The 26381-nt window shown below is 36.0% G+C and overlaps 1 protein-coding gene across 1 annotated transcript in view; it reads right to left on the bottom strand.

Moving 5' to 3' along the window:
• The window catches only part of LOC123524927 (uncharacterized), a 33745-nt gene extending 8105 nt beyond the window's left edge, over positions 1-25640 (bottom strand). Inside the window, exon 1 of the mRNA XM_045303546.2 lies at positions 25560-25640. The gene's annotated coding sequence lies outside the window, so the exon portion shown is untranslated. The remainder of the gene's footprint in view (positions 1-25559) is intronic.
• Positions 25641-26381: the final 741 nt, after the last annotated feature.

The following is a 26381-nucleotide window of genomic DNA, read 5'->3' as shown; positions in this document are numbered from 1 at the left end:
GCATATGATTAATAGCAATAAGCAGTTATATTGTGCATTTATTGATTTTAGTAAAGCCTTTGACAATGTAGTTAGAGATAATTTGTGGTCAAAACTTATAAAACTTGAAATCAGAGAAAATATATTAGAGATACTTAGATCCATTTATGCTGCAGTCAAGTCTAAGGTGAAATACTGTAATAAGTTAAGTAACTCTTTTGATTGCATGGTGGGAGTTAGACAGGGTGAAGGTTTATCTCCCTTCCTATTTTCCATGTTTTAAATGACATAGAAGACAGTTTTATAAAAAAAAATGGCCTTTCAGGCATAGATGTGCACATGTTCAAAGTATTTGTAGTATTATATGCTGACGATATAGTGATATTTGCAAACAGCAGTGCTGAGCTGCAAAATAGTTTAGAAGTTTTATCAGAATATTGTAAAAGATGGAAATTAGTTGTTAACACATTAAAAACAAAAAATATGGTTTTCAGAAAAGGTGGTCGTTTACCTGCAAATCTTTGTTTTTATTGTAAAAATCAGGAAGTTGAAATAATAAATAAGTTTGTATATTTAGGTATTGTGTTCACCACCGGTGGTTCTTTCTCTGAGGCACAAAGTACACTCAGCGGTCAAGCCTTAAAGGCTATCTTTAAGACGAACAAATACTTATATAAATTTACGCAAATATCTGTTAAACATAGATTAGAATTATTTGACAAACTCATTACACCTATTCTTAATTACGGAAGTGAAGTTTGGGGTTTTAATCATGGTTCTTAGATGGAAAGTATTCATTTACAGTTTTGTAAGCGTTTACTGGGAGTAAAGAAAAACACTCAGAATGACTTTTTTTAAGGAGACCGCTGGGCAGAATGCCGTTTGAGTGTCATAGATGTTTTTAACATAATTAAATTTTGGGTAAAACTATTACAAACGAATGAAAATAAATATACTAAAAAGGTTTATCTTATGCTGAAAGACGACGTTGATATTAACCCAAATAAGAAAAGTTGGTGCTCCTTGTTAAAAGACTTACAATGCATTCTTGGATTCTATAATGCTTGGTTTTTTCAAGATGTGGGAAATGCGGAGCTGTTTTTATGTAATATTAAACAACGAATTAAAGATCAGTTCTTACAAAACTGGTCTGGTAGATTAACTGACTCAAGCAGAGCCACATTTTGTAAATATATATCAAGTTTTACTGTCCAACCATATTTAGACATTTTAAACCTAAGAAAATTTCGTACCAGTTTAACAAAGTTAAGAGTTTCGTCACATAGGCTCGCTATTGAAACTGGTCGATGTTCCAAACCTGTAAGCACGCCGTTGATTGAAAGAAAATGCGGTGCTTGCAATATTTATGCTAGAATGTAAGATATTTAATGTTTTACGAAAGAGATATATACCTATGTACTATTGGAAACGCCCAAATATGCAGAAACTTGTAGACTTGCTTAACAATGATAATGAACATATTATAAAAAAAATTGGGAAACTATATTTGCAAGGCATTTAGCCTAAGAAGCAGTATCTTATATAATAACGAATAATTTGAATTTTACATCAAATAAGAATATGATCGTAATCAATTATCACATTATATTTAAATGTCAGACATTTTACATTGATATAAAGTAATGATTCCTTGCTAGGTCTTATGTCATATAATAAGACCAAGTATACGGGAATAGTTTTTATAATGGTAGGGTCTCTATATTTTGAAATATGTCTACTTCAGTATGTATATATATATATTGTTACTACGTATGTTATCACCATAGCTTGACCTTGCTGCAAACGTTTCGATTTTTGAACAAGGTCAAGCGAAAAATGGATAATCTTTCATATATTGTTCTCGTTTCCACTTATTGTACCCCCCGACAACAAAGTTGTAAGGGGGTATACTGGTTTCAGGTTGTCTGTCTGTCTGTCTGTCTGTTCGTCTGGCCGTCTGGCCGTAGACGCAATCTTGTGCGCACCATCTCTCCTTATCCCCTTGACAGAATTTAATGAAACTTCACACAAGTGATCAGTACCAACAGTAGTTGTGCATGGGGCATGTTAGATTCTTTTAGAAAAAAAATTGCAGAGTTACGGGACTTTGTTTTTTGTTACTATACTATATACATAGACACAATCTTCTGCGCACCATCTCTCCTCATCCCCTTGACACAATTTAATGAAACTTCACACAAGTGATCAGTACCAACAGTAGTTGTGCATGGGGCATGTTAGGTTCTTTTAGAAAAAAAATTGCAGAGTTATGGGACTTTGTTTTTTTGTTACTATACTATATACATAGACACAATCTTGTGCACACCATCTCTCCTCATCCCCTTGACACAGTTTAATGAAACTTCACACAAGTGATCAGTAACAACAGTAGTTGTGCACGGGGCACGTTTGGTTCTTTCAGAAAAAAAATTTGCAGAGTTATGGGACTTTGTTTTTTTTTGTTACTATACTATATACATAGACACACTCTTGTGCGCGCCATCTCTCCTCATCCCCTTGACACAATTTAATGAAACTTCACACAAGTGATCAGTAACAACAGTAGTTGTGCACGGGGCATGTGAGGTTCTTCCAGCGACAAGAATTGCAGAGTTATGGGACTTTGTTTCTTGTTAAAATACTATGTACATACAATCTGCATATGCAATCTTGTGCGTGCCTAATCTACCAAACCCTTACACACAATTTAATGAAACTTCACACAAGTGATCAGTACCAACCCTAGTTGTGCATGGTGCATTGTGCATTTTACATTCTTTTAGATAAATATTCTGCATAGTTATGGGACTTTGTTTTTTGTTACTATACTGTATGTCAGGATACTGGTTATATGACCCAGGGAATTGCCTACGCCTTTAGTATCTTGAACAATGGTTTGGGTCCAATCGCTAAGGTGACTATGTCTTAGACTAGCTGACAAACGATGTAGAATGTCCTTTGTTAAAACGTATAGCTGGTGAGACCAAATATCTCATATATAGAATTTTCCTCTGGCTACCTTGCCTAAATGATTCGTGTACCAATGATTCGTAAATGATTTCTATTATGAGCTAGTCAATTTCAGGGATCAGGCAAATCACTAAATGTTTCAAACTATCAATCTTCAATAAAAAATGATTAGCTCAAACTCCTATAGGCTGGAGACTCTATACTTGACTGGTCTTTTTGTTGAAGTTCCTGTCAGATAATGTCTTTGAATCAACAACATACGAGTCCTATCGCATAGATGCTCGGCCTCTGTCCTTTCAAACTCTATATAATTGCCCTGACTCCTGGATACTCAGCGCTTATATGCTATCATATGTAGCATTGAACTACCATATAGGTATATCCCCGATGCCTTGGCTGTACTTCGCCAATAATGCTGAATCGTCTATAAGCTGGAACCCTCCTACTATCTCAGTAGATTACCAAACTCTGGGTCTCTGTCTCCGCTTCCCGATGCTCAGCTTATATATGCTATCGTATATAGCATTCAACTACCCTTAAGGTAAAACTCCTATGCGCTGGCCCTATAGCTCGAAACCTTATCGAAATTCTGTTACTCTTCTTTAGTCTAAAAACTTCCAAAGTCTTCTTTTTAATAATTTATCCGCCCTGACAGGGTTACTGCAATAGTCTCCTTATCAAGGTACTGGGATAAATTATTAGTTGAATCCTCGATGTGTCTTCTTCGACCGCTGGATACCGAATGAGCTCTCTATCATTCATCTACCTATTTATACCCCAGCAGACGTGCTATTTTTAGAACTTGTTTCTGATTGGTCCAAATTTAAACATAACGTTTTACAACGAGTACTTGCTCTGTCAAATATCTGGTTCCCTTTAACTTTTGTATATGACATATTGTGTGATGCTGGGATCCAGCTATCTATATAATGAACCCAAATCAGCGACAAATGACCCAAATTCTATTAATTACAGCAATTCAACAATAATTATAGCAATGACAACATGAAAAGGGAGTCAAGCACTATCTGTACTTATGTGTTACGTTATCAATATATATTAAATATACAAATTATTCTGACACTGTATACATACAGTCTATATACATACAGTCCACATAATTATGCAATCTTGTGTGCGTCAAATTGCAATGTACTGTGTCAGTGCATGCGGGGGGTACATTCATCACCTTTAGTGATAGCTCTAGTTAGTAAGTAATGTTTCGTTGTTTGTAATAATCTATGTATATTTGATGCATACTTTTCATTTAAACTAGTATATGAACTTCAGAACATGTGACTAGGTTAGATTAAATACAAGAACATGTTGTAATCGTAAAGAAAGATATACCTTGCATGTGATATTGTTGACCGTTTATTTTCTTACATCAGCTAGAAACATATATTTGTGGTCAGTTATACTCGCTTGTAACGTACTTTATAACACAAGAACTTGTATTTATAGTACATACGATGTATTTGTGTTAGTTTGTTGACCCTGTTATTGTAGAACACATGTCTAAAGTGATAACTTAATCATATAATCACATGTTATATGTTATGATGGTTTTCGGTTATATCATATTTACTGTATCGCCATATTTGTATATATGCTTTGTTATTCCTCATCGAGTCTCTGACCTTCTGGAGGAAATGAAATAAACTTGTCATTAAATTCTCCTACCACAGTGGTGTGGGAGACATAATTCCTTAGTGATCTATAAGTTTCATTAAATGGCAATAACTTTGCAGTTTGATGAGACACGCATGCATCACCGACCCATGGTTATCTATATTTGTATTAATTTATTGACGATAGATTACTTTGTTATATCAGAATTTAGGAATCGTAAAATAATTAAAGAGCAATAATTCTGGGTAATAAAGAGATCTTGCGACACTGCCCTATAGTGATCCTTATTTGTGTAAATGTTTCATGAAGATAGATCAATAGGTTACTTACAGCTAAAAACCCTTAATTTGTACAAAATCAAGGGGTGGGGGTTGGGGGGGGGGGGGGGGGGTAGGTAAAGGGGAATAGTACTACATGTGAGCAAAGGTCTTGTGCTAATTAATCATTATGTAAGGATTGGTGATTGTAATTAAAGTACATTTTCAATTATAAGCATTCTCATTTGTTTTACAAGGAGAAAATCTGTTTTTACTGGGTCAACGGGGATAATATTAGGACTGAGCGAAGGTCATGTGCTAAATAATAACTATATGGGGTTTAGTGATTCTAGTTGCAATACTTTTTGAATTATAAGCATTTCCTTTTTATTCAAACAAAACAAATCAAGGGGGATAACTCTGATTTTAATGGGAATAATGTTATGTGTGAGCAAAGGTCATGTGCTCATTGATAATAATATTATGTGAGGTTAATTGATTCAAGCTTAAATATTTTTTGAATTATAAGTATTTTCAATTTCGGACGGACGGACGGACGGACGCACGCACGCACGCACACACGCATGCACATACGCACCAACGTACGGACGAACATCCGGACAGACACACCAAAACAATATCCCTCCACCTTTGGCGAGGGATAATTAAATCTGTAAGAAGATGCTTTGGAAGCATAGACCGCAACAAAGCAAACTAATAGCAAAGTCGGTTTGATTGAGTTTGTTTGTGAGAAGTTTTGAGATGTGCTATAGGTCACACGCACCGGCTTCAGTGGAATTCTATTATACAGATGCATTGAATATATCAAATCAATTGAAAAAGCAGGACAACCTTCTAATGCGCGTTTAATAATTTGACAAATTAATATTTTAACAAGCAAATTCGATGAATTGGTATCCCCCGCCGAAAGGGTTTGTGGTGAGGAATGGCAAAAAGATATATCCGGCAAAAAGTTAAGGATGTTAATAATATTGTCTTTGAGTGGTTTGGCACCAGGTGTTGCTGTTTTACATGTACATTTGACATAAAAGATCAGATGTCCTTAAGAGAACACAGATAAGATATCTTGAACATGGCTGAGGGCAAGGTTTGTGCAGTCACAACTTAACATGTTGAAGGTTTGAACATTTAAAAAAAAAAAAGGAATGGAAATATCTATATCTATATATAGATATATGTATATATTTATTTTTTTAGGGGGTGGGGGTGCAGGGGAACGGGAGAGGAAACAAAATTTCACATGCTGATTATAAATATTGATTGAAAATTAAAAATTAAAAAAAAAAAAAAAGGTAAAAGGGTGAAGTTGGAGGTGGGGGGGGGAGGGGGGTGCAGAGGATGCTTGATCAGTGGTGGTCATGACTGGGTGGAGAAGTGAGGTGGGGGAATGGTACAACTTGGAAGGTTTGAAAAAAATCTAAAATAAGAAATGAAAAAAAAGATTTTGGGGGGAGGGGGGTTGGGAGGGGGAGGGGGTGTGACCAATGCAAGGGGGTGACCAGGTGTGGGTGCGCAACTTCACATGTTTATAATAAATGTTCACAGAAAAGAATGAAAGAAATTTAATGAAATTCTGCCAAATGGTAAGTTTGTTATGTACAAATATGTGGATTTTTAGACAATTAAAGGGCAATAACTCTGAAGTTACAAAAAGAAATCCGTACAAAATTGTCTGTGCACAACCACATTATAGTGCTCTAAATTCTGTTAAAGTTTCATAGTTCTAGGTCAAATATATCAAAAGTTATGATGCAGAAATTGGCATATCTATAGATCTATAGTACCCTATATAGTTAACACTAGAAACTTCTAAGGGCCATAACTCTGGTGTTACTTGGGCAATCTGTCTGAAACTTGATGGGCCTCATAACCTCATAGTGGTGAACATGTATGTGAAGTTTGTTTGAAAAAAATCTAAAATAAGGAATGAATTTTTTTTTTTTTTTTTTTGGGGGGGGGGGGGGGGGGGGGTGGCGGGGGATAGTGGGGGAGGTGTGTGATCAAGGTAAGGGGGTGACCAGGTGTGGGTACACAACTTCACATGTTTACAATAAATGTTCATGGAAAAGAATGAAAGAAATTTAATGAAATTCTACAAAATGGTAAGTTTGTTATGTACAAATATGTGGATTTTTATACAATTAAAGGGCAATAACTCTTAATTTACAAATAAATCCAAATGAAATTGTGTGTACACAACCACATTATGGTGATCTAAATTCTGTTTAAGTTTCATAGTTCTAGGTCAAATATATCAAAAGTTATGATGCAGAAATTGCCATATTTATAATACCCTATATAGTTAACACTAGAAAGTTCTAAGGGCCATAACTCTGGTGTTACTTGGGCAATCTGACTGAAACTTGACGGGCCGCAAGAACTCATTGTGGTGAACATGTATATGAAGTTTTAAATAAATATTCCCAACCATTTCCTAGATATGGCTCCGGACGGACGGACGGACGGACGGACGGAAAGACGGAAGGACGGACGGACGGACGGAAAGACGGACGGAAGGACGGACGGAATGACGGACGGACAACGCCAAAACTATATCCCTCCGACTTTCGTCGGGGGATAATAAGTGCAGTTTCACAATACCTTCCTTTTTAATAAAAGAAATAGGATCCCAGGCTTACGCAAAAGCATGCGAGGATGCGGAAGAAACTAATATCAATTTTTTGTTTGTATTTAAGGAGGTAGGTTACCTTGTTACTCTAGGGTAAATTCTGTAGCAATTTATTACGGAATTCCGTTAGGGCCATCGCCTTTGAATATGTTGATCTGAAACGCGATACTCGATAGTACGATAATGAAAACGCGACAACACGATGGTGATAACGCGATTCTACGCTAACGAAAACGCGATAATACGATAGTACGATGATGATAATGCGACTTACTATCGCGTCTTCGCAATCGTTTTTGTCGCGTTTTTACCATCCTACTGTCGTATTATCGCGTTTTCGTTATCGTAGTATCGTAATTTCGCCATTTCATTATCTTACTATCGCGTTATCATGATCGAACTGTCGAGTTATCACCATCGTATTCTCGCGTTATCATCATCGTACTATCGCCTTCCGGTACCAAGTTGCACTTCCGGTACCAAGGTGCACAGAAGAATTTCACCTCCAGTGTTCTGGTTTCTATTTATCTTGTTATTTAAGCACTGTTAAAATTCAAAATGATTTCTATTGCTTTTCCACTGGTTGTATAACGTTTTTTTCAGCTAAAACCAAATATGTAGTTTGGCACAAACTCTGCAGGTCAATCGCTTTGAGTTTTCTATATAGTATAAGATTAACAAGCAAATTCGATGAATTGGTATCCCCCGCCGAAAGGGTTTGTGGTGAGGAATGGCAAAAAGATATATCCGGCAAAAAGTTAAGGATGTTAATAAGAAGCAAATAATTTCATTAGTCAAAATCAATTTAACAGAAAACAAATGTTTAATTAAAGAGTACACAATAAATGTATGATACTTTGATCCGGACTAAAGAATTTATTTTGAATGGGATATGCTTACTGTAATAAGCTTAGCTTTTAAAATTAAATGCAGTTAATTGAAATGTGAGCTTGAAGTTTAACTGGAATGAAATATTGTCTTTGAGTGGTTTGGCACCAGGTGTTGCTGTTTTACATGTACATTTGACATAAAAGATCAGATGTCCTTAAGAGAACACAGATAAGATATCTTGAACATGGCTGAGGGCAAGGTTTGTGCAGTCACAACTTAACATGTTGAAGGTTTGAACATTTAAAAAAAAAAAAAAGGAATGGAAATATATATATATCTATATATAGATATATGTATATATTTATTTTTTTAGGGGGTGGGGGTGCAGGGGAACGGGAGAGGAAACAAAATTTCACATGCTGATTATATATACATGTATTGATTGAAAATTAAAAATGAAAAAAAAAAAAAAAAAAAGGTAAAAGGGTGAAGCTGGGGGGGGGGGGGGGGGGGGGGGGGCGGAGGATGCATGATCAGTGGTGGGCATGACTGGGTGGAGAAGTGAGGTGGGGGAATAGTACAACTTGGAAGGTTTGAAATAAATCTAAATTAAGAAATGAAAAAAAAAAAAAAATTGGGAGGGAGGGGGAGTGGGGTTGGGAGGGGGAGGGGGTGTGACCAAGGCAAGTGGGTGACCAGGTGTGGGTGCGCAACTTCACATGTTTATAATAAATGTTCACAGAAAAGAATGAAAGAAATTTAATGAAATTCTGCCAAATGGTAAGTTTGTTATGTACAAATATGTGGATTTTTAGACAATTAAAGGGCAATAACTCTGAAGTTACAAAAAGAAATCCGTACAAAATTGTCTGTGCACAACCACATTATAGTGCTCTAAATTCTGTTAAAGTTTCATAGTTCTAGGTCAAATATATCAAAAGTTATGATGCAGAAATTGGCATATCTATAGATCTATAGGACCCTATATTATAGTTAACACTAGAAACTTCTAAGGGCCATAACCCTGGTGTTACTTGGGCAATCTGTCTGAAACTTGATGGGCCCCATAACCTCATAGTGGTGAACATGTATGTGAAGTTTGTTTGAAAAAAATCTAAAATAAGGAATGATTTTTTTTTTTTTTGTTGGGGGGGGGGGGGGGTCGGAAGATAGGGGGGGGGGGGGGAGGTGTGTGATCAAGGTAAGGGGGTGACCAGGTGTGGGTACACAACTTCACATGTTTACAATAAATGTTCATGGAAAAGAATGAAAGAAATTTAATGAAATTCTACAAAATGGTAAGTTTGTTATGTACAAATATGTGGATTTTTATACAATTAAAGGGCAATAACTCTTAATTTACAAATAAATCCAAATGAAATTGTGTGTACACAACCACATTATGGTTATCTAAATTCTGTTTAAGTTTCATAGTTCTAGGTCAAATATATCAAAAGTTATGATGCGGAAATTGCCATATTTATAGTACCCTATATAGTTAACACTAGAAACTTCTAAGGGCCATAACTCTGGTGTTACATGGGCAATCTGACTGAAACTTGACGGGCCGCAAGCACTCATTGTGGTGAACATGTATATGAAGTTTTAAATAAATATTCCCAACCATTTCCTAGATATGGCTCCGGACGGACGGACGGAAAGACGGAAGGACGGACGGAAGGACGGACGGACGGACGGACGGACAACGCCAAAACTATATCCCTCCGACTTTCGTCGGGGGATAATAACAACAATAGAGAATGTCATATTGTACCATAATCAGAGCGTTTTTTTTTTGTTTTGTTTTTGGTCTGACATGAATATTTTCACAAATATGATGATGAATATGATGAATATTTTCACAAATATGATGACTTTTATTTCTACACTGAAAATTGAAGCAATTGCATGTCTTGTAAAGGTCAAGTTATCGACGCATAATCACACTGAAATCGGAGCATCGCAAATAACCGAAGAATATTTTTTGTAGTTTGCATGGCACATATTTTCATCTTAATGCATCAAAGTCTGGCAATTTTCTGCAAAAATAGATAGCATTTCATTTTCGATTTTCACATGTCAAAATAAAAGGTAAAGCGGATTACAACCAAAAGTGTCAGAGTTAACGCCCTTTTCTCAGAAATTTTATTTATGATTTTACAGGAAAGAGAAATGCAGTCAAATTATATCTGCATTGCATTTTGAACCTGTTCAAAATCCCAAACGTTTCGCCTATTTAAATTCAGTTTCTGTAAATGTCTCTAAAGTTGACGAAAGCTGAAAAGGTATACAAAATGAATGATTGATTATGTTGCTTTTGGCTAACTAGCAGCTGTAGGAGGATCGTCAATAAAAATCATGATTTTAACACACGAGGACCCGCGTTCGAATCTACATACCGCCCTATCGCGAGAGCTGTAGTTCTAAAAGTATAACTTCTAAACTTCTAATCTTGAGCATGCACATGCGCAACGGAAGGCGATGGTGCGATGATAGTAACGCGACAGTACGATGGTGATAACACGACAGTACGATGGTGATAACGCGACAGTACGATGGTGATAACGCGAGAGTACGATGATGATAACGTTACAGTCGATGGTAATAACGCGACAGTACGATTGTACTAACACGATAGTACGATGATAATGCGATAGTACGATAACGAAAACGCGATTTCACGATATTACGATTTTGAAAACGCGACAGTACGATGGTGAAAACACGATAGTATATCGCATTATCATCATCGTACTATCGTATTAACGCGTTTTCGTTATCATAGTATCGCGTTATCATCATCGTAGTATCGCGTTTTCGTTATTGTAGTTTCGTGATTTCGCGTTTACATCACCGTACCGTCATGTTTCAGATCAAAATATTCAAAGGCGATGACCCTAACGGAATTTCGTAGTTTATTGTATTTCGTACATTTCGTAATATTTTCGCTGCTATAATCTCAAGCTCGTTTATCTCTGTCCGTTTGAGTGCAAGTTTTATCTAGGTTTGAAGTACATGACCCTCCACAGGTATCCCTCCACGGGTATTTTATATTGAAAGAAGGAAAATACGGATATTAAACACTTTTCAGTGTATTTCGATTTCACTGTTATCCGTCTGCGTACTTGATAATTTTATTAGTATGCGCGTTAGCTTTCTAAAATAAGTTTAAAATGTATATGTCGTATGGCTCGTGTTTCCATGGTAACGCATTTTCTCTTCTTTTTAAACAACTATGTATGATAACGGATTTTATTAATGCTATTAATGCTTCAGTGATATTCTGTTAATAATCAACATGGACTATAATGGTAATATTATTAGCAGAATACTCAACACTTTACATGGTACCCTATTTATCTTAAAGCCCTGCTCCGCGGCTATTCAAATTCTATTGTGTGTATGCAACCCATGATTCAGTAGGTAACAGTTAACGGCCACGCACCACACTTTGGCACGCAAAACCGCATATATTTTATATAGAATTTTATATGAAATAGACTCTATTTTGACAGGCGTCACTGTTCATAGTCAGGATTTTCATGCTTTTTCAGTGACAATTTAAGGTTAAAAGGTAGGACTGGAGCAGGTCTTTAACGTTTAAAGTAATCATGTCAACAGAGACATTAAAAACATTTTATAGCTTGCTTTTTATCGTAATTTATTTGAAAAAGATTAAATAAAATTACTTTTCGCGTTTAATGTAGCTTCAGAATATTCAAAATATTTTATTTCTAAAGTAAGTAATATGTTTGTGTTATTTGCATTTATTTAAATAAATTTCAAAGCTTAAAAAACTTACAGCAGTACTACTCATCTGAAATTTTTATGGAAAAATAATTGTGCTTGCAATTATTATTCTCATGGCTAATGCTGAAATACAGATAAAAAGCTGAATTTTACATTTAGATATACAGGTTATGCGATTCGTTTCCACGGTAACATTAATTTAATTCAAGTAATCACTATTTTCTACTGAACAATTTTAGAGCATAGTTTATAATATAATATACCAAATTATCAATAGAAATGGAATAAAGGTATAACAAACAAATATCCCAATTTTTATTTGAAAATGGCCGTAATAAGTAACCTTTCACTTAGCTATATTCCCAATAACATCAGTTACCATCATCCATTTTCTTACATTCCTCATAACATTTAAATACAACCACACAAGAGCCGCAAAATATTGATCATTATTATATACCTATATAAATTCTGTAAAAGATCGGCTTGTATTTCACAATTAAATATGGAAAGGCAGAAAAAAATCCGTATTTTACCTTTTAAATTCCGTATTGTACCATCCGTATTGTATGCTGCCGGACAACTTTCATTAATATGCATGACCTGACACAGTTCTTTAAATAGCGCACATAAAAACTTACCTTAGTTCCATTTTAATATCGATAATAATTATGGTGGCACATTTCTGCATACCAGGTAAGTAACGCGAAAATGTATGGGTTTTCACGTAAAAAAGAAAAGTTTTCGCGAAAACATAAAAGCTTGTCACTAAAAGAACTGCTAATATTATGTGGAAAAAATGCGTTAGGTAGCAGGGTACACTTAGATTAGAAAATTTTGGGCACGGTCAGGCTTACATGTAGCGAGTCGCAATATTGCACTTCCCTGATAAGCAGAATTAGGGTGGCCATTTTATAAATTGCGTGCATGTTTTGTGCTTTTAATTAATGGCAATATCAGGACTCTCATACAAGAATACAGAAAGTTAACAAAACGGAAGTTTTACACAATCCATTTAAAATAGCATGCCAAAATCATCGATTTTGCACTTTTTGAACAGCCTGCAATGAGCCCGCTGCAGGAACAATGCCCAATTTTATTGCATTTCTCAATTTAATAGTCCCTACTGAACTTCAGGATATAAACGGAATGGGGGCCCATCCAGCTCGTTTTTCATAAAATAGCGAAAAAGGTTCCGAGTATCAATCAACAAGCACGGAACCCTTCCGTGATTTGAATTTCCCGCGCCAAGGTGACTCACCGATTCATACAAAGCTAGCAGCAGTTAGTTTTACAACAAAAATCAGAATTTTACATGTATCGGCTGTTTAAATTTTCTAAAGAATTAACAATCATTATCTCTCACCTTAATTTACAGACATCCAAAATCACAAAGTTCTAATTATAACAAATATTGACGGGGGGCAAAATTTGAAGTGTACCCTGCTACCTTAGTGCCCACTTCTACATAAGAAAACCAGATACATTTCGCGAAAATTCATGAAAAACGGTAAAGTTTTCGTAAAAATAAAATGTTTTCGTATGCAGAAATATGCCACCATACGATAAACATTGAAGATTTCGTAACAAAACAACAAACAAAAAGGTAGAGGTATATAATAAAAGGGTCATTATAACAGTAGCTAGATCTGGGATGCTGTATTCCGCTCGAGCGGGTTTTTGCCAGATCGGATCTCACGAAGCGTGCACGCAAAAGACTCATAAACATATTTTAGCAAATAACTGTTGTTTAAAAATAGATGAAATAAAAATAAATGCTCAGAATTACGTACTTTTCAGATAAAAGCTATTAATTTTGCGCGGTAACTGACACGTAACGAAGGCAGCACTGTTTTGTAGCGTTTTCTGCGTTGATTTATATAGGGAAAAACTTTGAAAATCTTCTTGTCCAAAACCACAGAGCCTAGGGCTTTGATATTTGGTATGAAGCATCATCTAGTGGTCCTCTACCAAAATGATTCAAATTATTTCCCTGGGGTCTAATATGGCCCCGTCCCGGGGGTCACATGGTTTATATAGACTTATATAGGGAAAAACGTTTAAAAACCTCTTGTTCAAAACCACAGGGCCTAGGGCTTTCATATTTTGTATGTGACATCATCTAGTGGTCTTCTACTAAGATTGTTCAAATTACCCCCCTAGGGTCAAATATGGCCCCGTCCCAGGGGTCACATGGTTTACATAGACTTATATAGGGAAAAACTTTGAAAATCTTCTTGTCCAAACCACAAAGCCTAGGGCTTTGGCATTTGTAATGTAGCATCATCTAGTGGTTCTCTACCAAGTTTGTTCAAATTATCCCCCTAGGGTCAAATATGGCCCCGCCCTGAGGGTCACATGGTTCATATAGACTTATATAGGGAAAAACTTTGAAAATCTTCTTGTCAATAACCTACAACATTCAAATTTGGACCACATGTATGGTTTTGAGTGGCAAGATGAACCTTGACATGAGTTGACCTTGATTTTGCCCTAGTGACCTACTTTCACATTTCTGTAGCTACAGCCTTCAAATTTGGACCACATGCATAGATTTGTGCACAGAAAAAACTCTGACCATGACATTGACCTAGTGACCTACTTTCACATTTTTGAATGTACAGGCTTCAAATTTGGACCACATGCATAGTTTCGTGTTCCGAAATGAAATTTGACCTTGATTTTGACCTAGTGACCTACTTTCACATTTCTCAAGCTACAGCCTTCAAATTTGGACACATGCATAGTTTTTTATACCGAAACAAACTTTGACCTTTACATTGACCTGGTGACCTACTTTCACATTTTTGAAGGTACAGGCTTCAAATTTGGACCACATGCATAGTTCTGTGTTCCGAAATAAAATTTGACCTTGATTTTGACCTAGTGACCTACTTTCACATTTCTCGAGCTACAGCCTTCAAATTTGGACCACTTGCATAGTTTTGTGTACCGAAATGAACTTTGACCTTAAGATTGACCTAGTGACCTACTTTCACATTTCTGTAGCTACAGGCTTCAAATTTAGACCACTTGCATAGGATTGTGTACCGAAACAAACTTTGACCTTGACATTGACCGAGTGACCTATTTTCACACTTTTGAAGGTACAGGCTTTAAATTTGGACCACATGCATAGATTTGTGTTCTGAAGTGTAATTTGACCTTGATTTTGACCTAGTGACCTACTTTCATATTTCTCAAGCTACAGCCTTCAAATTTGGACCACTTGCGTAGTTTTGTGTACCGAAATAAACTTTGACCTTAAGACTGACCTAGTGACCTACTTTCAAATTTCTCAAACTACAGCCTTCAAACTTGATGCACATGCATAGTTTTGTGTACAAAGAACTTTGTCCTTGAAATTGATCTAGTGACCTACTTTCACATTTCTCAACCTACAGCTTTTGATTTTGGACCACATGCACAGTGTTGTGTACGGAAATGAAATTTGACCTTGAGCTAGTCAATAAGTCTTGAAATTTGGAACACTCAAAAATGGCACATTGGTGGGCGCCAGGATCACTCTTTGATCTCTTGTTTGTTTTTAAACACAGTCTTGAAATTTGGATGGCATGTACAGTTTTGCACACCAATCTTAAAACTGACTTTCAGTGACCACCGATGTTAAAACTGACTTTCAGTGACCATGAATATGACCTACTGGCCTACGGACGTGCAGACTGATCTTGGTCTGATCTGGTCGCAAAGGCAGAATTTTCGTTTCGATTTTTTTATTTCATAGTTAACGTACTCGCACTCCTCAACGCACACGATTGTTACTATAGATGTCCATTAAAGTATCCATTATTTTAAGAATGGACAGTTACACAGGTATAGCAAAATAAACGTGTGTATAGAGCAGTATCGGTACAATAACCTATATAATGGACAAAATTAACAAAGGATTGTTCTAAACATTTCCTCGATTTATTTCTATGAAACAAATGTTTACTTTTCTATAGGTATCTACTTCAATATATATTCTGTCAGTCTCATCGATGATTAGGGTATACCCGCCCGCTTAGCTCAGTATGAGGAGCGTTGGTCTACGGATCGCGGGGTCGCGAGTTCGATCCCCGGGCGGGGCGTATGCTCTCCGTGACGATTTGATAAAAGACAGTGTCTTAAATCATTCGTCCTCCAGCTCTGATAATTCATGTGGGGAAGTTGGAAGTTACTTGCGGCGGACAGGTTTGAACTGGACAGAATCCAGGAACACTGGTTAGGTTAACTGCCCGCCGTTACATGACTGAAATACTGTTAAAAACGGCGTTAAATCCAAAACAAACAAATGATTAGGGTATGTCATAATGCCCATAATGGCTATTCCTTACCTTAACATAAAAAATAAAGGGGGGTAATTTGTCATAAATTCAGTCAATATGTATCTAAACTGATTGCCCAAGTCCATGTGATGAAATTTCAGATCAATATCTTCGTTTGTTACGGAGATATACCCATTTTAATTTGAAACAAAGGGAGGTAATTTGACATAAAATCAGTCCATAGGTATCTACCCAGATTGTCTCAGTCTAACTAATGACAATAATGAAATTTCAAATGAGTCCTATAAATACTTAATGAGATAAATCCATTTTTATTAAAATCAGGGGAGGTAATCATGCATTGGTATATGCATGTAGAAGATACAGAGTACAATCCTTTACAACAATATATTAGAAAAGTAAGTAAAAGTAGAAATTTCTTACAATGCAAGACATAAATAACGTTTCAAACCAATCTTATTAGAAGCTGCTAGGTATATCATTTACATAAACAAGAGGGCCATGATGCCACTATATATCGCTCACCAGAGTTGATCTGGCCTACTGACCTAGTTTTTGACCCTACATGACCAAGTTTCGACTTTGACGTAGAAATCATCAAGACTTACATTCTGACCAAGTTTCGTAAAGATTGGGTCACAAATGTGGCCTCTAGAGTGTTCACAAGCTTTTCCTTTGATCTGGCCTACTGACCTAGTTTTTGACCAAACATGACCTAGTTTCGAACTTGACCTAGAGATCACCAATACAAACATTCTGGCTAAGTTTCGTAAAGATTGGGTCACAAATGTGGCCTCTAGAGTGTTCAAAAACTTTTCCTTTGATCTGGCCTACTGACCTAGTTTTTGACCCAACATGACCCAGTTTCATATTTGACCTAGAAATCATCAAGAATAACATTCTGACCAAGTTTCAGGAAGATTGGGTCACAAATGGCCTCTAGAGTGTTCACAAGCTTTTCCTTTGATCTGGCCTACTGACCTAGTTTTTGACCCCACATGACCAGGTTTAAATCTTGACCTAGAGATCATCAATACAAACATTCTGACCAAGTTTCATGAAGATTGGGTCACAAATTTGGCCTCTAGAGTGTTCACAAGCTTTTCCTTTGATCTGGCATACTGACCTAGTTTTGAACTTGACGTAGAGATCATCAAGACAAAAATTCTAACCAAGTTTCATAAAGATTGGGCCACAAATATGGCCTCTTAGAGTGTTCAGAAGCTTTTCCTTTCATCTGGTCTACTGACCTAGTTTCTGACCCCACATGACCCAGTTGCAAACTTGACCTAGAGATCATCAAGACAACCTTCTGACCAAGTTTCATTAAGATTAATTCACAAATGTGGCCTCTAGAGTGTTCACAAGCTTTTCCTTTGATCTGGCCTACTGACCTAGTTTTTAACCCAACATGACCCAGTTTCGTTCCTGACCTAGAGATCATCAAGACAAACATTCTGACCAAGTTTCATAACGAATGTGCCATAAATGTGGCCTCTAGAGTGTTCACAGGGCAAATGTTGACGGACGTCGCACGACGCACGCCGGCGGACGCCGGACAATGACCGGTCACAAATAGCTCATAGCTCACCTTGAGCACTTTGTGCTTTGGTGAGCTAAAATAAAGGGAGGTAATTTGTCCTAAATTCAGTCAATATGTATCTTCACTGATTGTCCAAGTCCATCTGATGGCATAAATGAAATTTCAGATCAGTATCTTCATTAGTTACGGAGATATACCCATTTTAATTTGAAATAAAGGGAGGTAATTTAACATAATATCAGTCCATAGTTATATACCCTGATTGTCTCAGTCCAACTAATGACAATAATGAAATTTCAAATGAGTATTATAAGTACTTACTGATATAAATCCATTTTGATTAAAATCAGGGGAGGTAATCAGGTTTAAAATAACTCCAGAACCTATGACTGAATCTGACAGATTCATCATGGAATCCAAGATTTATTGTTGTTGAACATATTTTGCAAGTTTGTATCAAATCAAACCATACATGAAGTCTCTATATGGCTGCAAAAGTCAAAATAGCAAATTTTGCACCTTTAAGGGGCCACAACTCTGGAACCCATGATGGGATCTGGCCAGTTTTCGAAAAAACCAAGATATTATGCCAATACAAGTTGTGTGCAAGTTTGATTAAAGTTGATTGCAAAATGTTGTCTCTATCGTGTTCACAAGCCAAAAATAGTAAATTTTGGCCCTTTAAGGGACCATAACTCTTGAACCCATGACGGGATCTGGCCAGTTTTCGAAAGGAACCGATATATTATGCCAATACAACTTATGTGCAAATTTGATTAAGGTTGAATGCAAAATGTGGTCTCTATCGTGTTCACAAGCCAAAAATAGTAAATTTTGGCCCTTTAAGGTGCCATAACCCTGGAACCCATGATGGATATGGCCAGTTTTCGAACGGAAACGAGATATTGTGCCAATACAAGTTGTGTACAAGTTTGGTTAAAATTGATTGCAAACTGTGGTCTCTATCGTGTTCACAAGCCAAAAATAACAACAGGTGACAGGTGAGCTAAAAAAAATGTACATTATTAAAAAGAATATTTACATCAAAATTACTTGATATTTACATGCGTTTATATCGATGTATAATCTATTTATAAACATGTACACGAACATTGTCTGACACGTGCTGAGCGTGTGTAAAGTACAGGGAAGTTGTGATATTTACAACCATCTTTGAAGTATTATATTTACAAATATGCTTTTATTTACACACACATTTTTTATTTTATAAAACATGTCTTGTTGTGTTAATTTTATCAATTGTATTTTATGCGATGTACGTGTACAAATATTTCAACCAACCATTCATTTCTCTGATGTTCAGCTAACTGAATCAACGAAATTTCATCGTCGGAATCATCAACCGGCGGAACTGATATGTCAGAATCAGAATGATATTGATTATTTCATTTATTTTTAGAAAGATCACTTCCAGACGACATTATTGTACTCTTTTTGAAAAGTCAAATACATTATGAACGAAAAAGCTCGTCTTTATTTTTTTTACATGACCGCATATTTACAAACATTTATTTTGATAATGGAACTGATTATTAATACAATTGATAATTATATATGCGAAATAAAAGATAGTATGAAAATTGATCTTGCTTTTGTTTTGACAAGTACGTGACGCAATCGGCATCATCTCGGTGCTGCGACAGTACTCGTCGATCGCCGTCCTGGAGAGACCTGATAACGCGCGTATAGTCGGATTGACGCTACAGGGGTATAAAATATAACGCCTATAGCCGCATTGTGGCCCCAGGGAGTTAAAAGGGGGATAATTCATGACATATTGGTACAAGAGTTATGTTCATTGTGTCATATGATGTGAGTGATGCGGAACAACTGTTTTAAGCTTTAATCAAATCCTCTCTGTAATAACAGAGATGTAGTGAAAATGCATCACAATTAACCTTAAATTCTAAGAAAAAAGGGGCATAGTTCATTAAAAGTTGCTGCTAGAGTTAGGGATTTGCGTCATATGATGTGGGTGATGATGTGGAACAACTATTTTAAGTTTAAATCAAATACATACAGTAATAACTGAGATAAAATGGAAGTGCACCAAAACTTTAAGGCATCGCCACAGTCACAACTCAGTAGCAGTTCATATTTTTAGGCCGAGTATTTTTCTCTTGAAAATTGCACTAAAGCCTTAACAGTTGGTCAATGTTTGTTTGTTTGTTTTGGGATTAACGTCGTTTTTGAACGGCGGGCAGTTAACCTAACTAGTGTTCCTGGATTCTGTACCAGTACAAACCTGTTCTCCGCAAGTAACTGCCAACTTCCCCACATGAATCAGAGGTGTAGGACTTATGATTTCAGACACAATGTCGTTTATCAAATAGTCATGGAGAACAATTACGCCCCGCCCGAGGATCGAACTTACGACCCCGCGATCTGTAGACCAACGCTCTACCTACTGAGCTAAGCGGGCGGGCTTAACAGTTGGTCAATTATCATCAACATAGAAGCATATGATATATAGTACATACGCCGCCTGTAAAATGTTCGAGTCACGTTTAGACCGAAAGTTTACCTCAAAATATTGAAATCTTACACTCAGTCAAACTCCATTACAATGCATATTGCAAAGATAAAATTTAGTTCTTTTTGAAGTACAATATGTATACTACAAAATCTTACGGAATTTTTGTCGAAATTTTTCCTGGTTATTGCATTAGACACAAAAAGACAACCCCATGTAAATTTTATTTAAATGTTGTTTGAACATGCATTTACTGACCACAGCCAGCCAGGTAAACCAGTACACATCGTTTGTTCATCGCAACACTACACTAAATATATTGATTTATATGTATATAGAAACAGTCGACCTATAATATCACATGTTTATATACCTGTAAATTATGTGTGAACAGATAAAACAAATTTGATAAATTCAGTAGCCAGGTAAAATTTCAAAATAAATTCCCTTTTTCCTGGTTATTGTATTAGACACAAAAAGACAACCCCATGTAAATTTAATTTAAAATGTTGTTTGAACATGCATTACTGACCACAGCCAGCCAGGTAAACCAGTACACATCGTTTGTTCATCGCAACACTACACTAAATATATTGATTTATATGTATATAGAAACAGTCGACCTATAATATCACATGTTTATATACCTGTAAATTATGTGTGAACAGATAAAACAAATTTGATAAATTCAGTAGCCAGGTAAAATTTCAAAATAAATTCCCCAAGACTTTTTGGCCAGAGAAAAATATCGAATAAAGGCATTATACAGGTAGTGAAATGCACATCCTTTTACTTGCATATGTTCACATAGATATGTAGAACATAATTATGACAAAATTATTGACTTTATTGTTACTTCTTAGTCATCTTTAATTTTTACGAAAATTTGCATGTAAAATTTTGAGTAAAATGGCCGCCACTATGGCGATGCCTTAACCTGAAATTCTAATTAAAAGGAGGGATAATTCATGAAATATTGGTGTAAGAGTTATATCCCTTGTGCCGTATGATGTGGGTGATGATGAGAAATAACTGCTTTAAGCTTGAAACAAATCCATCAAGTAATTACAGAAATAAAGAGAAAGTGCATCAAAACTTTAACCAAGGTCGGGACGCGGAAAGACGCCGACGCCGACACCGGGTCGAGTAGGACAGCCCTCCATACTTCGTGTAGTCGAAATTAAGTGACCCCGGGGTGGGGCTTTAAATGGAACCTGGGTCATGATTTATACAACCTTAGTAAAGGACCACTAGACAATGCCACATGTAAAATATCTAAGCTCTGCGCCTCTAGGTTTCAGAGAAGAACATTTTTCATGTTTTTCCTATAGAACTCTGGCTTGACCAATATTGTGTTGCATAGAAGGTATCTTAAATACTGTGCGACTTTTATGACTGGAAAGTGTGGAGATTGGAATTACAAATTGAAAGTACCATGTATTTGAATGGGGCCAAAATTTTATTTTCATAATTTTATTGAATGGCTGCGTAATTTGTCTAAAGAAATTAGGGAAATCATCCCTTGTAATAGATACCTAAGTCATATTAAAATAAATCAATTGCATATAGCAGGAAAAAAATGTAATTAGCTGTGGTCACTTTTGCACAAAAAACCTGAAATCCGTCTTACGTGTCAAAATCTAGGACATGACTTTAACTCTCAATAAAACTTTATAAGTAAATTTTATCTTCAAAAACAGAACTGATTTGTCATTTATACACATATAAGAGTCCAGAAACACAATTTTTGTTCTGTAAAAATAACTAACAAACAAGAGGGTCACGATGACCCTATATCGCTCACCTGTTAACCTTGGCCTTGAAATCATCAAGATAAACATTCTGACCAAGTTTCATGAAGATAGGGTCATAAGTGTGGCCTCAAGAGTGTTAACAAGCTTTTCTTGTGATTTGACCGGGTTACTAGTTTTTGACCCCACATAATCCAGTTTCAAACTTGGCATAGGAATCATCAAGATAAACATTTTGACCAAGTTTTATAAAGACAGGATTAAAAATTTTGGCTCTAGGGTGTTAACAAGCTTTTGATTTGATCTGACCTGGTGACCTAGTTTTTTTTATCCCACATGACACAGCTTCGAACTAGAAACCATCAAGACAAGCAACCTGTACAAGTTTGTATCAAATCAAAGCATAAATGAAACCTCTATATGGCTGAAATGGCCAAAATAGAAAATTTTATCCCTTTCAGGGGCAGTAACTCAAGAACCCACAATGGAATCTAGCTAGTTTTCGAAAGAAACCGAGATTTTTTTATGACTTAAGTTGTGTGTAAGTGTGGTTAAAATCAAATGTAAAATTTCACCTCTATCGTGTTCACAAGGTAAATATTATTAAATTTTGGCTATTTCAGGGGTCAATCAGGGCTGTAAGTCCGGAACCTATGAATGGATCTGATCGACACATCATGGAATCCAAGATCTATTGTTGTTAAGGATATTTTGCAATTTTGTCAGTTTGTATCAAATCAAACCATAAATGAAGTCTCTATATGGCTGCAAACGCTAAAATAGCAAAGTTTTGTCCTTTAAGGGGCCGTAACTCTAGAACCCATGACGGGATCGGTTTTGAAAGGATCCGAGATATTATGCCAATACAATTTGTGTGCAAATTTGATTAAAATCAATTGCAAAATGTGGTCTCTATCGTGTTCACAAGAAATAGTGGACGGACGGACGCCGACGGACGAAGGGCGACCACAAAAGCTTACATTGTCACTACGGGACAGGTGAGCTAAAACGTGGTGGTTGAATCTACTAGTTGTTTTGAAGAAGATGATTTTAGAAAATGTTGACTGACGGACGACGGACGACGAACGACGGACAACGCACGACAGACGCCGGACATCAAGCGGTCACAAAAGCTCACCTTGAGCCTTTGGCTCAGGTGAGCTAAAACGAGTTCCAAAAGCAGAAATGAAAAGAAACTGAATTAAATTTTATTTTCATAACTTAATACTTATTGAGAAAATAAAAATTTTCTTTGCATATCTGTTTCATTGTTTGATTAACAAGAGCTGTCGGATGACAGCGCGCTCGACTATTCGAAGAATTGATTGAAGAATGGGCTCAGAATATTACCACAGATATTCACACAAAAGAAAAACAAATAGACAAACAATGTTCTTGTATTTGTGGATTTCGATAAGTCTTGCACTAAATGGTAATGTGTGAACCAATTTCAAAGTCCAAAAAGGGCCATAATTCAGCCAAAAACGTTGTCAGAGTTATGTACTCTTGCCTACAGATTGAAATCATGATGATAAACAAGTGTTCAAAGTTTAAAAGCAATATGTCAAATAGTTTTGACAAAACATGGACTTGTATGAAAACCGAACAAATTTCCAAGTTCAAAAAGGGCCATAATTCAGCCAAAATAGAAGACAGAGTTATGTACTCTTTCCTACAGATAGAGACTATTATACTGAACAAGCGATAAAAGTTTCAAAGCCATATGTCAAACACTTTACACAAAATATTAACTGGTACGAAAAACTTAACCCAGATTTCTAGGTCAAAAGGGGCCATAATTCAGCCAAAATCCTTGATGGAGTTATGTACTCTTGCCTATAACTGGACATGGTGATGGTAAACAGGTGTTGAAAGTTTCAAAGCTTTATCTCAAAAGACTTTGTCAAAATATGAACTGGTACGAAAAACTTAACCCAGACTTCTAAGTCATAACGGGCCATAACTCAGCCAAAATCCTTGATGGAGTTATGTTCTCTTGCCTATAACTGAACATGGTGATGGTAAACAAGTGTTGAAAGTTGCAAAGCTTTATCTCAAAAGACTTTGTCAAAATATGAACTGGTACGAAAAACTTAACCCAGATTTCTAAGTCATAACGGGCCATAATTCAGCCAAAATCCTTGATGGAGTTATGTTCTCTTGCCTATAACTGAACATGGTGATGGTAAACAAGTGTTGAAAGTTTCAAAGCTTTATCTAAAAAGACTTTGTCAAAATATGAACTGGTACGAAAAACTTAACCGAGATTTTTAAGTCGAAAGGGGCCATAATTCAGCCAAAATCCTTGATGGAGTTATGTTCTCTTGCCTATAACTAGACATGGTGATGGTAAACAAGTGTTGAAAGTTTCAAAGCTTTATCTCAGAAGACTTCGTCAAAATATGAACTGGTACGAAAAACTTAAGGTTCATGTGAATTGTTTGAGACTACCCCTCGGGTGAATTTTCGCTTTCTGTCTTTAGGCCTCATAAGCCTTTGTTTTTCATAAATTGTATACCAAACTGTTCAGAAAGAGTAGAAATGTCTTTCAAGAGAGGTTGTTTTGTTCGGTATAATAAAATTTCTCTTATATCACATGTACTTTGCTTGTCCACATTCTGTTTTGTAAAAAAATATCAAACTTCTTTTTCAAAACTATTTTGACATTAGGTCTATACTTATTGTGTGCCTAACATATTTCTCCAGGTATTCCCAGTGTTAAAATTGTTACGATACATGCACATTTCAAAACGTTGCAAAAATTGCAAAACGAAAGTGAAAGTAGAGCTGTCAAAATGACAAAAAACTCATATATTTCAGAAAATATGTAAGTTAACTGTATTTCAACACTGGGAGTACCTAGATAAATATGTTACAGACACAAACAAAACATATTTAAAGAAAAAATACTTTTGAAAAAGAAGTTTGATATTTTCTACAAAATAGAACTGTGACGATAGGAGTACATGTAATTTTACACAAAATACTTATTCTTAAAGTAGCTTACCTTTGTATAATGTATTCCCTACTTCCTCTAAACAATTCAGTGTATTTATAATAAATAGTAACGGTCTTTGAGGAATACATTTCCAAAATCAAAATTCACCTGAGGGGTGATGGTCTCCAAACACTTTTGATGAACCTTAACCATGATTTCTAAGTCAAAAGGGGCCATAATTCAGCCAAAATCCTTGATGGAGTTATGTGCTCTTGCCTATAACTGGTCATGGTGATGGTAAACAAGTGCTGCAAGTTTCAAAGCTTTACCTCAAAAGACTTTGTCAAAATGTGGACCGGTACGAAAAACTTAACCAAAGTGTGACGCCGACGCCGTGGTGAGTAGGATAGCACTACTTATTCTTCGAATAGTCGAGCTAAAAATGCTGAGTAAAATTTGAAAAATATATACATACATTTTAGAATGTCTTCACCTGTTCACCTGGACCCGTCTTTGAATCAAATTACTCGATATAAAATAAAACTGCAAATTCAGCACGAAAAAAACGTGGACAGTTATTCATGTACATATCATAAGGCCAAGTTAAATTTTAGTGTTGTAAATGTATTTCAAAACATGCAAATATAACAAAACAAGGCCTATTTAAAACTTTTCCATGAATCAGCACTGAATATCATTAATGTTTAAAACTCTTTTAATTGCAATATATCTTTATATGCAATGTAACTCTAACTCCGTTTGACTTGTTTTTAGTTAAGTAGAGACACAAATCAATAAATTGTATTTGCCTTAAAGAGGAAAATATTAGAGAAATTATACAATATCACGACAATCTTGACTTTTTCGTGAGGACCATGTTTTAAGTCAGAGAAAAGCCTCAAACTATCCATTATGTAAAAGAATGGACAATTTCGGCGCCTTGCGCCTGGATTTGTCCACTGGCACCAGAACAGAAAGAAAATGCCTCTGTACATGTTATACCAACCCCCTAGGTATTATAGAATACCTAGGGGTAGGTTATAACCTGTACAGAGGCATTTTCTTTCTAGTCTGGCGCCAGTGGATTAGTCCATTCTTTCTCATACTGGACATTTTCCGGCTTTTTTCCTTTACAATGCTGAATTCTAGTGGACGGGTATACAGCAGTAATAATCTATATTTGGACGAGGCGAATACCGAGTCCAAATGTGGGTAATTCCTGCTGTGTACGAGTCCAATAGAATTCAGTATTGTACTCCACATTGTTACATTACCTCTTTATTTCACACCATAAAAA

This window comes from Mercenaria mercenaria, chromosome 3 (assembly GCF_021730395.1).
Source record: "Mercenaria mercenaria strain notata chromosome 3, MADL_Memer_1, whole genome shotgun sequence".
Classification (NCBI taxonomy): domain Eukaryota; kingdom Metazoa; phylum Mollusca; class Bivalvia; order Venerida; family Veneridae; genus Mercenaria; species Mercenaria mercenaria.
Note: the sequence above shows the minus strand (reverse complement) of the source record. Positions and strands in the feature narration are given on the sequence as shown.